The sequence below is a fragment of the Saimiri boliviensis genome, chromosome 3, assembly GCF_048565385.1.
Source record: "Saimiri boliviensis isolate mSaiBol1 chromosome 3, mSaiBol1.pri, whole genome shotgun sequence".
Lineage (NCBI taxonomy): Eukaryota > Metazoa > Chordata > Mammalia > Primates > Cebidae > Saimiri > Saimiri boliviensis.
Window position 1 is genome coordinate 136,313,738 of NC_133451.1, and position 12,391 is coordinate 136,326,128.

Here is a 12,391-nt window from a genome sequence, read left to right on the forward strand (position 1 = left end):
TGTTGCACTTAAATAGTATGTGGGGATTGAAAATCGCTTGCATTGTTTCACAAAATAAATATCTCATGTCAAATAAAAAAAAAAAATTGCTGGCTGTACAGGTCTCTGGTTGGCAAAGTGGCTCAGAAAAATCCTGTGTCACAATTATATAACAAATCCACTTTCAAATTTCACTAAAGCAAATAATTATTTTATTTTATTTATTTATTTTTTTGAGACACAGTCTCACTTTGTTGCCCCAGCTAGAGTACAATGGCACGATCTCAGCTCACTGCAACCTCCACCCACCCCCCCATGCCCCCGGGTTCAAGCAATTCTCCTGACAGTCTCCTGAGTAGCTGGGACATCAGGTGCCTGCCACCTTGCCCAGCTGCAAATAATTGTTTAAAACTCAATAACCAATAACCCAGAACAAAACTGTAGCTGCAACAATAAAAACTGCTTATAATTAGTAAAAACAGGATTTCATCTTTATTTTGATTTTTTTGAGACAGGGTCTTACTCTGCTGTTCGGCCATGATCATGGCTCACTATAGCCTTGACCTGCAGGGGTCAAGCAATCCTCCTACCTGTGCCTCCTGAATAGCTGGGACTACAAGTATGCACCACTATCCCTGAATAATTTTTTTGTTCATTTTTGTAGAAACAAGGTCTCACTATGTTACCTAGGCTAATCTCAAACTCCTGGGCTCAAGTGATCCTCATGCCTTGGCCTCCCAAAGTGCTAGAATTACATGCATGAGCCACCACACCTAACCTAGGATTTCATCTTTAGATCTGAGGAACAGATACAATGCTTCTTTTTAAAGGCATTCCACGTCACCTATACAGATGATCAGGATTGAGAAACATAATGCCAATGTTTTCTAAGTGCTAATTCACTGCCTGGAGGAACTGACTATTCATAAAAAACAGAATCATTGATTCAAGCTGGCTCTGTTATAGAAATTTTTTTAAAATGTCAAAGCATTAAGGGAGGAATATAGAGACTTTCACAGATGGGAAAGAATGCCAAAGAACAGAGAATGAGAAAGAGATAATAGCAAAAGCAACTAGATCAGTCTACTGCTTTATCAAAATTCGTGCACTATGTTGTGAAAGAAAAGGCTATATTTCCATTTCTGCTTTAAAAAGAAAAAAAGCTATATAATTTACTTTATTTTATTTTTTTGAGATGGAATCTTGCTTTGTCACCTAGGCTGGAGAGCAATGGCACAATCTAGGCTCACTACAACCTCCGCCTCCCAGGTTGAAGCTCTTCTCCTGCTTCAGCCTCCCAGGCGCTGAAACTACACACACATACCACTACACCTGGCTAATTTTTGTAATTTTAGTAGAGATGGAGTTTCACCATGCTGGCCAGACCGGTCTTGAACTCCTGATCTCAAGTGATCCGCCTGCCTCAGCTTCCCAACGTGCTGGGATTATAGATGTGAGCCACTCTGCCGGCCTACTTTATTTATTTAATTGGGTTTTTTATTTGTTTTGCTTTGTGACAGTGTCTTGCTCTGTCACCCAGGCTGGTGTGCAGTGATGTGATCATGATCTCCCAGGTGCAAGCAATCGTCCCACCTCAGCCTCCTGAGTAGTTGTGACTACAGGTATGTACCACCATGCCAGCTAATTTTTTATTTTTTATTTTTTATTTTTTTTGAGACGGAGTTTTGTTCTTGTTACCCAGGCTGGAGTGCAATGGCGCGATCTCAGCTCACCGCAACCTCCGCCTCCTGGGCTCAGGCAATTCTCCTGCCTCAGCCTCCTAAGTAGCTGGGATTACAGGCATGCGCCACCACGCCCAGCTAGTTTTTTTATATTTTTAGTAGAGACGGGGTTTCACCATGTTGACCAGGATGGTCTCGATCTCTAGACTTTGTGATCCACCTGCCTCGGCCTCCCAAAGTGCTGGGATACAGGCTTGAGCCACCACGCCCGGCCTAATTTTTTAATTTTTTATAGAGATGGGATCTCACTATGTTGCCCAGACTGGTCTCCAATTCCTCAGCTCAAGCAATCTTCCTACCTTAGCCTCCCAAGTGTTGGGATTACAGGTATGAGTGACCGAGGCTGGCCTCATTTATGTTAAATTAAAAATTTGCATCTTTTAATAAAGGTATTATTTCATTTAAAAATTGACTAATCATAAGGAAACAACACTGCAAAGATATATTTATATATAAAGATGGGAGCAATGAACTTGTCTCAATAATAGAGAAATGTTAGTATTTCATGGTATAAATGTGTCATAATTACACAACCAATGGAAGTGTTTTCCAAGAATTTTTAATGACAATGAAAAATTCCCATGGATACAACTGAGTTTTTTAAAAGATAGAAGGAAAACTACAATACATTGAGAGCCTATCTATAACAATAAAAAACAACAATCAAAACCACTGCAAGAAAATGCACAAAATCTAAGCAATGGTTATCTCTGTGTTGTGAAACATACTTTTAAGTTTTCTTTCTTTTTTTTTGAGATCAACATCTCACACTTTATAAAAGACTCACATTATACATAAATTTCATGTTTATAAGTACAAAAGTCAAAGAACCTCAAAGAAGCTAAGCAACTGCATCATCGACTACATTCAATAGAATACTGTTGTCCCCATTCTGTAGTTTAATCCCGAGGAAATGGTAGATGCCATCTCACACATGGACTCCACTTTCGGTTTTAGAAGTTGGAGGCTGTGTGTGGTTCAGCAGAGGTCTGGGTTTCTACAGAGATGAATTGAGACTCCATTGTTAAGTTTTCTATATAATGAGCATATATAACCAACATTTTAAAAATTGTTTTCCTATTATATGAATATATTCTCAAAAGATTAAAATGTGAGCACATTCCTGTTTTAAAAGACTCAAAGCAAAATCCCCATTTGCCTCTCCACTTCTACACCATCCCCATGGGCCCCTCCCCAGAGTGACCCTGTAAGGCCAATTGTGCATCCTTCTTGTCTTATTTGCTTTACATCTAGATATAGATCAATATGGAAGACATTTGAAAGCATACAGGGGATTATCCTTCATGTGATGTCTTACGCCTTGCTATTTTCAGAGAAATTTCCATGTCTGCCTATATAGTTAGGTCTACTTTGATTTCTTTTTTTGTTGTTGTTTTTACAGACAATCTCCCACTGTTGCTCAGGCTGTAATGCACTAGTACAATCATAGCTCGTTGTAGCCTCAAAACTCCTGGGCTCAAGTGATTCTCCTGCTCCAGGCTTCCAAGTAGCTAGGATTACAGGTGTGCACCATCATACCCAGCTGATTCAACATTCTTTTGGTAGAGACGAGGTCTCACTATGTTGCCCAGGTTGGTCTTGAACTCTGGGCCTCATGTGATCCTCCTGCCTCTATCTCCTAAAGTCCTGGGATAACAGGTGTGAACCACCAAGCCTGGACTCATTTGTAAACACAAAAAACAAAACAACTTTAATTTTTTAGAGTAGGTTTGTTTCAAAGCACAACTGAATGACAGATATAGAGATTTCCCATATATGACCTAATCCCACATAGGTACAGCCTCCTCTTCTATCAAAATCCCACACCAGATAGTATAGTTGCTACAATCGGTGAACCTACATTGACATCATTATCATCCAAAGTCCACTGTCTATATTACAGTTCAAAGTCTTTTGTTCAGTGGTTGTGGGAAACAACTCTCCCTGCCTGCTGGACTCTAAACTACATAGCTCAAAGAGGCAAAGAGCCCAAATTACTGTTGGCAGCCATCCTGCCATCATGAAGAAAGCCAACCTGAGGACATGGGCATCACACAAAAGGCAAAGCCAAGATAAATGCAGAGAAATAGAGTCAGAGTCTTAAATGATGCCTGAAGCATGCTCTACCATTTTTTTTTCTTCTCTTTTGAGACAGGGTCTCACTGTCTCTCAGGCTAGAGTGCAATGGCACGATCATGGCTCACTGCAACCTCAACCTCCTTAGCTCAAGCAATCCTCCCACCTCAGCCTCCTGAGCAGCTGGGAAAATAGGTGTGCACCACCACACTGGACTAATTTTTATATTTTTTGTAGAGGCAGTTTTACCATGTTGCCCAGGCTGGTCTTGAACTACAATGGATAAAGCTTTAACAATAATCTCTTTCATATGGTGCTGGCCAGCTATGAAAGCTGTGAAAAATTTTGAGAGATATCAAATTTAAAATATCCTAGGCCGGGTGTGGTGGCTCACGCCTGTAATCCCAGCACTTTGGGAGGCCTAGGTGGGCCAACTGCCTGGGCTCAGGAGTTACCCGAGCTCAGGAGATTGCAACTAACCTAGGCAACACAGTGAAACCTTGTCTCTACCAAAATACAAAATATTAGACAGGGATGGGGCGTGTGCCTGTGGTCCCAGCTGCTCGCTGAGGCACAAGAATTGCTTGAGCCCAGGAGGCAGAGGCTGCAGTGAGCTGAGATCGCACCACTGTACTCCTGGGCAACAGAGTGAGACTCCATCTCAAAACAAAAAACAAACCAAAAAAAAGACCATTCTATTCCTCTATTTTGGGCTATACAACAAACTGTCCAAGAATAAGAGTGGCTGTAATAAAGTAATGCATGCCAGGAAAGCTCTTCATTCAATAAGCATTTATAAAGTACCCACTACATATACTGTTACAGAATCATTGGTTCAGATCTTTTTGCAAAATTATTATGGTTGGTAATGAACAACTTAAGGTATTGTTTTGCATGTAGGGAGTACTGGATGTTTGATGAGTATTTTTGGATTATTTTTCACTATCTGCTGTAAAACAATAGTCACTAAAAGAAAACACTCTGTGAAGTTAGCAAAAACATAGCATATTAATGTTCCACTTAACCAGAGGGGTAAATTTCCAGCAATTCAACCCTGAGGAACACATTAAGAACCTGGAAAGGGGCTGGGCGTGGTGGCTCAAGCCTGTAATCCCAGCACTTTGGGAGGCCGAGGTGGGTGGATCACGAGGTCAAGAGATCGAGACCATCCTGGTCAACATGGTGAAACCCCGTCTCTACTAAAAATACAAAACATTAGCTGGGCATGGTGGCGCGTGCCTATAATCCCAGCTACTCAGGAGGCTGAGGCAGGAGAATTGCCTGAACCCAGGAGGCGGAGGTTGCGGTGAGCTGAGATCACGCCATTGCACTCCAGCCTGGGTAACAAGAGCGAAACTCCGTCTCAAAAAAAAAAAAAAAAGAACCTGGAAATAAGAAATGTAGTCCAGAAATCCTAAATAATGGACACAGAAAGAGTATGAAAATCCCATCAAGTAAGGAACGTAAAAGACAAATGAAGCCACTTAGTAAGTACATGCTTGAGACACGCATAAAATTACACTTGCTAAAGATAAAACCACAATCAAGTACAATGTGAAAAAATGAACTGTCAGGAATAGTCAGAGCCTAACAAGTGACTAGTACCTCAACTAATACAGTAAGACTAAAGTAATAAAAGTAGAAATAGGGTGCAGGCAGTGGCTCACGCCTGTAATCCCAACACTTTGGGAGGCCAAGGTGGAAAGACTGCTTGAGGCCAGGAGTTCGAGACCAGCCTGGCCAGGAGAGTAAGCCCCTATCTCTGGGAAAAAAAAAAAAAAAAATTAAAAATTAGCTGGGCATGGTGGCATGTACCTGTAGTCGTAGCTACTCAAGAGGGTGAGGAATGAGGATCACTTGAGGCAAGGAAGTCAAGGCTACAGTGAGCTATGATTGCACCACTACACTCCAGCCTGGGCAACAGAGTGAGGCCCTGGCTCTTAAACAAACAAACAAAAAAAGTAGAAATAGAAATATAGAAGAAAAGAAACAGGCGGATTTTAAAAGGAACTATTTTTAACTCCTAGGAAGGATTAAAAATATGAAAAAGTGGTTTAGAGATATGAAAGATCCAACAGAAGCCTAACAATGTCAGGACAATGACATTAGGTGTGACTACAGTCAGACAAAGGCTTATGCAGAATCCAGTTAGAATCTTTCAGATATTTTGAGAGTCAAAGACATGTAAAATCCAACTGATGCCATGAAGGAAGTTAGATATAAACTTATGAAGGTTTACAGACTGTTTAGACCTGAGAAATGGGTTCAGAGGCTATTAATTATCTACCAACATCCATTTTTCCTTAGTAACAGGATCTGACAACAGACTTAGCTAAAAAGAAAACAAAAACAAAAAACCCTGTATTTCCCTGCCTACTTCAAATCAGGTGTAGCTATATCACTAAATTTTGTCCAATAAAATGGGCTTGGATGTTGGAAACGGATGTGCCCTTTGCGCTTCCCTCTCTCCTTCATGCTACCTCTGGAATAAAGACATGATGAATGGCACTTCAGGAGTCACTACAGCAGTCTGCTAGGAAGAGCATATAGTCCTTGTCTCTTTCTTAGTCTAGAATTCTTCCAGTCCACTGACTGCAATTTCTGCTTCCTGTCCCTTATCCGAACCAAGGCCTGGAGAAATGGAGAGAGAGAGGAGGTAAACGAGACAGGACATACATTTAACAAGTATTGTTGCTAAGATCCCAGTGTTCTCTGGGCCTCAGAGATATTTAAGCTAAATCCTTTTACGCTACACTTCTGCTTTCTTTGTAGGTGTCCCTGTTGGGTCTCCCCACCTGCAATCCACATGATGCAGAAAACACATTTTATTTTTCTGGCTGCTACCCAACATTTCCGCTCTCACCATCCCCCTTCTCTGTTTGCCCCAATCTCCTTCCAGCCTGGTTTTTCAGAGATTCATAGTACAGAGAATCTCTTTTAGGTTTCAATGCCCTTCTCTGGGACAGAATTTAACACAGCTCTAGGTGGGTTCTTGTTCTCTCACTTTGAGTGTGGTTCATATGCAATCCATGGGAATACTCATACACTCAACAAATTTCAGGCTTGCTGGCCAAGGCCCTACTTTCATGTATTATAAAAATGGAAAGAACCCACCAACAGATCTACATAGATGCTAAAGATGAGCAAAAATTATTTTCACATATGGAACTGTTTTTTTCCTACTTTTTTTCCCCAAGAGCACTGGGAAAGAACAGGCCTAACAGATTAGCCTATTCGGTAGCCTCCATCATGCCACTAAAGTTGTCTAGGTTGAAAGTATCTCATACTTGATTCAGTTTTACTCCTGGCATTTCTGAATACTTATGAGAATTAAGATTGTCCACCACTGAAATTTCTAATGAAAATATTGTTTAAATAATATTTTAAATGTTTTAATGCAATAAGTTATTCAGTTCATTTAAGTAATTTAATTAGAAGCCATTAAGCTAAATAAAACAAATTATTTGTTAAGAAACAACAGTTCGAAAAAAGAAAAAAAAAAAAAGAAAAAAAGAAACAACAGTTAAGAGTTTAAACTCCAGTTTCTACTTAAATAGAATTAAAGATTTAAATTTCTTTTTTTTTTTTTTTTTTGAGACGGAGTTTCACCCGTTACCCAGGCTGGAGTGCAATGGCACTATCTCAGCTCACTGCAATCTCTGCCTCCTGGTTTCAGGCAATTCTCCTGCCTCAGCCTCCTGAGTAGCTGGGATTACAGGCATGCACCACCATGCCCAGCTAATTTTTTGTATTTTTAGTAGAGACGGGGTTTCACCATGTTGACCAGGATGGTCTCGAACTCTCGACCTCGTGATCCACCCGCCTCAGCCTCCCAAAGTGCTGGGATTACAGGCTTGCGCCACCGCGCCCAGCTCAAAGATTTAAATTTCTATTTAGACCCGGTTAAAATAAACTTCCCATTAAATTTATAAAGTTTGAGACATATTCAGTGATTAGAGTACCTGGCCATAAAGGCTGTAATTTTTTTAAAAAAGAATGCTCTTACTTTTCTACTTCTGCCTCTTAGAGTAGAATGGTTCAAGAGGATTTGGATTTCAAAAAACTAAAGGGGCAAACTAATGCCTTCCCTTCCATGGGCTATATAGCTAAAGAAGAGCGAAGAAAGCAAGCTTACACATTCTGATGGCAAACTAGCTCAAGAGTTGTGAGCAACCCACCAAACAAAGATTGATGGTAAACCAAAGGATTAGAGGTTGTTTAAAAGGTGAATGTATATAGCTTTAAAAAACAACAATTAATATAATTTAAAACTGAGATTATTTTGTATCAGATCTAAAGTTAAGCTATGTTTTTTTTCAAAAAGAGTTACAGTATGCCAAAATTATGGTTAAGTAAATATAAATACTGAGGAACCTAAACAAGGTCCCGTATCTGAATGTGATGAAACACAGACTTGGGTGTTTGAGCCATGCCCTTGAGTCACGTAAGAGCTATACTATATATGAAAGAAAGCACCCTCCTAAGGTTATTTTTATGAAACTGTTAAGTATCTAGCTTGGTTGGGTGGTGTGAACCTGCAGTCCCAGCCACTTAGGAGGCTAAAGAGTACTTAAGGCTAGGAGTTCTAGACTGTTATGTGCTACGCTGATCAGGTGTCTACACTAAGTTCAGCATCAATATGGTGATCTCCTGGGAGTGGGGACCACCAGATTGCCTAAGCAATGGTGAACCAGCCCTCATAGGAAATGGAACAGGTCAAAACTCCCATACTGATCAGTAGTGGGACTGTGCCCACGAATAGCTACTGCACTTCAGCCTGGGCAATGCAGCAAGACTCCATCTCTTAAAAAAAAAATCTATCTAAATCTATATAGCAGCCAGAGATGCTATCAATACTGAAAATATAAAATTTTAAAAATATCAATATGCTTTAGGGTCAGTAAAACAGCCCAAACAAATTGAAATTAAGGCTATTGTAGGAAATTAAGAATATATGTGACTTTTATACTCTGCTACCACCTGGTAGTAGCATCAAAATTGTAGGCTAAATCTTTTTTTGTAGAATAAATCTTTTCCAGCTTGTTTGATTTGGGGGAAATATATTTTTGAAGAATGGCTGCACAAACCTGTATCTCATATGAAACACTGAAGAGTGTTTGGGGATGGGAATTCTATAGCTGTAGGGTCAGCCTTCTCAGGTTCACCTACCAAATAGCTTCAACAGCAAAGGAAGGTTTGGAAGCCTACCTACCACAAAAGCAAAACAGACAATAAATATAAAAATAAATCTCTGATGTCAAGTTCTACCACACAAATTAATACAAACTTCACAGTTGTAATATTAACTTTTTAAACATTATTTTAAATAACTTACCAGTAAAAAAAAATCTTAGTTTATTTACCTTCTTCCCCGACAATCTTTGGGTCATTTAATTTAAACAATAATATATTTGATTCTGGATTATCCAGGCCAATAGAGAAGTAGTAAGAGAATTCAGTTTAGGAGAAGTGACTTAAGTGCATAGAAGACGTAATCTGGCAGATCCTGTTAGTTCTCTCTCCAAAGCCAGCCCTTCTTTGTTAACAGAACTACAATTTCTGTTGAGATTGAGGTGGTAATGTGCTCAGAGGATGGTCCCTTCCCAGAGCATGAAGTTTTTTCATTTAGATCTTTTCAGTGTGCACATGTAATTCAGACCTGGCCAATAAGACATAAAAGAAAGCCTACTTGGGACAGCAGGCATTCTGGGATATTTCTCCTGGATTAAGGGGAGATGTGCAAGACAGTTCATCTTTCATTCTGCTTTGACACTGCCATGGTAGGACATAGTAGCTGCAGTAACTACTTGCATCTAAAAAGGGAAAAGCAAAAAATATGCCCCTCCCACAGCCCCCCCCCCCCCCAAAAAAAATCCAGTCCAGACCTCTGGTATCAATGTATGGTAGGTAGGATTAACCAATCCTGAAAGAAGCTAACTTCAAATTTGTTACATAACATAATAAACCCATTATTTAAGACAACTTTGATCTACTTTTCTATTTTTTGTGGCTAAAAATATTCTGATTGGCCAGGTGCGGTGGCTCATGCCTATAATCCCAGCACTTTGGAAGGCCAAGGCAGGTGGATCACAAGGTCAGGAGTTTGAGACCAGTTTGGCCAATATGGTGAAACCTTGTCTTTAGTAAAAATACAAAAATTTAGCCGGATATGGTGGCATGCACCTACTGTCAGCTACTCAGGAGGCTGAGGCAGAAGAATTGCTTGAACCCAGGAGGCAGAGGTTGCAGTGAGTGGAGATCGCACCACTGCACTCTAGCCTGGGTGACAGAGCAAGACTCTGTCTCAAAAAACAAGAAAAAGAAAAAGAAAAAATTATATATCTCCTGATTCATGCATATAAAAAAAAAGTACATCAAAATGTCCACAGTAATTAGTTTTGAATGACAGAATTACAGGCCATTTAATTTTCTTTATTCTTTTCATCTACAGCGAATACACTTTTTTTTTTTTTTTTGGTGGTAAGGGCTTAGGGTCTCACTATGTTGCCTAGACCGAGGTGGAGGAATCATAGCTCACTTACTGTAGCCTCAACCTCTTGGGCTGAAGTCATCCTCCTGCCTTGGCCTCTTGAGTAGCTGGGACTACAGGTGTGCGCCACCACACCTGGCTAACTTTTTATATGCTTTTTGCAGAGATGGGGTCTTGCTATCATGGTCAAGCTGGTCTCAAACTCCTGGCTTTAAGCCATCCTCATCTTGGCCTCCCAAAGCACTGGATTACAGGTGTGAGCCACTGTTCCTGGCCTTTTAGAATGTCTCTGTCCAGTTCACACTTACTTTAAAAATGCAAATATCAGTATTTTAAAATATCAAAATATGTAGCTTTCATGGTTTCAAATGTTCTCACTATCTAATGTCATGTTAGAGATACAAATTTAAAATATGCAAAATGGGTGGAGAGAACAGATGTTTAATCTATAGACACTTATACTAAGAAGGCTGACTACTACACTGAAATCCCTTATAAGGAGGAAGTTGTTAAGGATAAGGAATATGGGTTGGGCTCTTTGAGAAACTCCACACAGGTATATTTAATCAGCAAAGGAGTCAAAACAAGATCAGCTGGTATCAACAGTGCTTTCTACATGTTGGGATATGATTTGCCAACTGGTGAGACTATTCCAGGTATCAACATAGAATACACATCAGTTCTAGGGAGGCGAGGTAGTCTAGGACAGTAAATAGTTTTATTTGCTAAAATGAACCCATAAACTTAGGCAGCATTTCTCCAGTGTAGACCATGGATCACTAATCCCTCATAAAAATGGGTCGAATGAGATTCACAACACATGCTGGCATATGGCATATTAAAGGCTCAGAAAAGTCAAACTAGTTTATCTTCATCAACCCTGGATTCCTCAAATTCCTTTGATTACAGAATTCCCGTTTATGTAACATCATATATCTATTCCACAGAATTACTTTGGGTAATGCAGGGCTCAGGCCCAGCAAAGATTCAGGTAAAGTAGTAGAGAAAAAAAATAGTTTAAAATTCACATTTAATTATTCCTACATAATATGTACTTCTGAAGCAGAGTTCTAGAAAAAAAAAAATCAAGATTACTGCAATAACCACTTAATGGAAATCACCTTTTCAGGTGTATGTGTAGACTGGGAGGCAAATAAAAGGTATGGGCCAGGGAGTAAGACTCCTGGACCCCACATAATAGCTGGGACAGAAACTAGGTTGTGATGTATTGATTTATGCATTCACTCAAAATTTACCATGTTTCTATATGTTTCAATGTATCTCAGAGATTGCATTCCATATGGGAGACAGAAAACGATTAAGATATAGACCCCCATCTTCAAAGAAAGTCTACCATAAAAACAAGGCATATAAGGACTTCACTCTAGAAAAGATATATATATATATATATATATATACACACACACACACACACACACATAACTGACATATATATATATATATACACACACACACACACACACACACACACATCTGTCATATATATTATATATATATGACAGTCACAGCACAAAAAAGTACTACACTCTGCTTAGGAAGAAGGGATAAAGAACTTCCAGATAAAAAGAACAAGGCACATGTAACTATAAACAGTCCATTATAAATAAAGAAAAAGAAAAAGGCAGGCATAGCATGTAAATGGCAGAAGTTAAATTTGAATCTAGAGTCTAATTCTAGAGTCTACTCCCTCAAATCACTGTGCTATACTGCCCTTCAACCTTCAATTCCCTTATAAGCTACCACAGATCTTTCTAGCACCAACTTACATGTCTCCTTAACCATAAAGCCTTTTCTGAAGCAGAACTGACTTTCACCCTCTTTTGTACTATCACCATTCTTCAGCATTGCATATATCACACTATACTGCAATGACTCGTTGACATGGGTGACTCTTCATTAGACTGAGAGGTTCTAGAGAACAGAAACTACCTATTTCATTGTTACGTCCCTCTCATCAATCACAATGCCTGCCATAGCAAGCATTCACTAAACATTTACAGAACTGAATAAACTTCAGTAGAGGTAATGCTTATTTTTATTAAAAAACATTTCAAGTTATCTACACAGCCCAATAGTGGAACTG

General features: G+C 39.5%; 1 protein-coding gene across 1 annotated transcript in view; it reads right to left on the reverse strand.

The window, feature by feature from the left end:
- MND1 (meiotic nuclear divisions 1) overlaps window positions 1–12,391 on the reverse strand; it is a 75,656-nt gene that overhangs the window by 21,221 nt on the left and 42,044 nt on the right. The window lies entirely within an intron of this gene.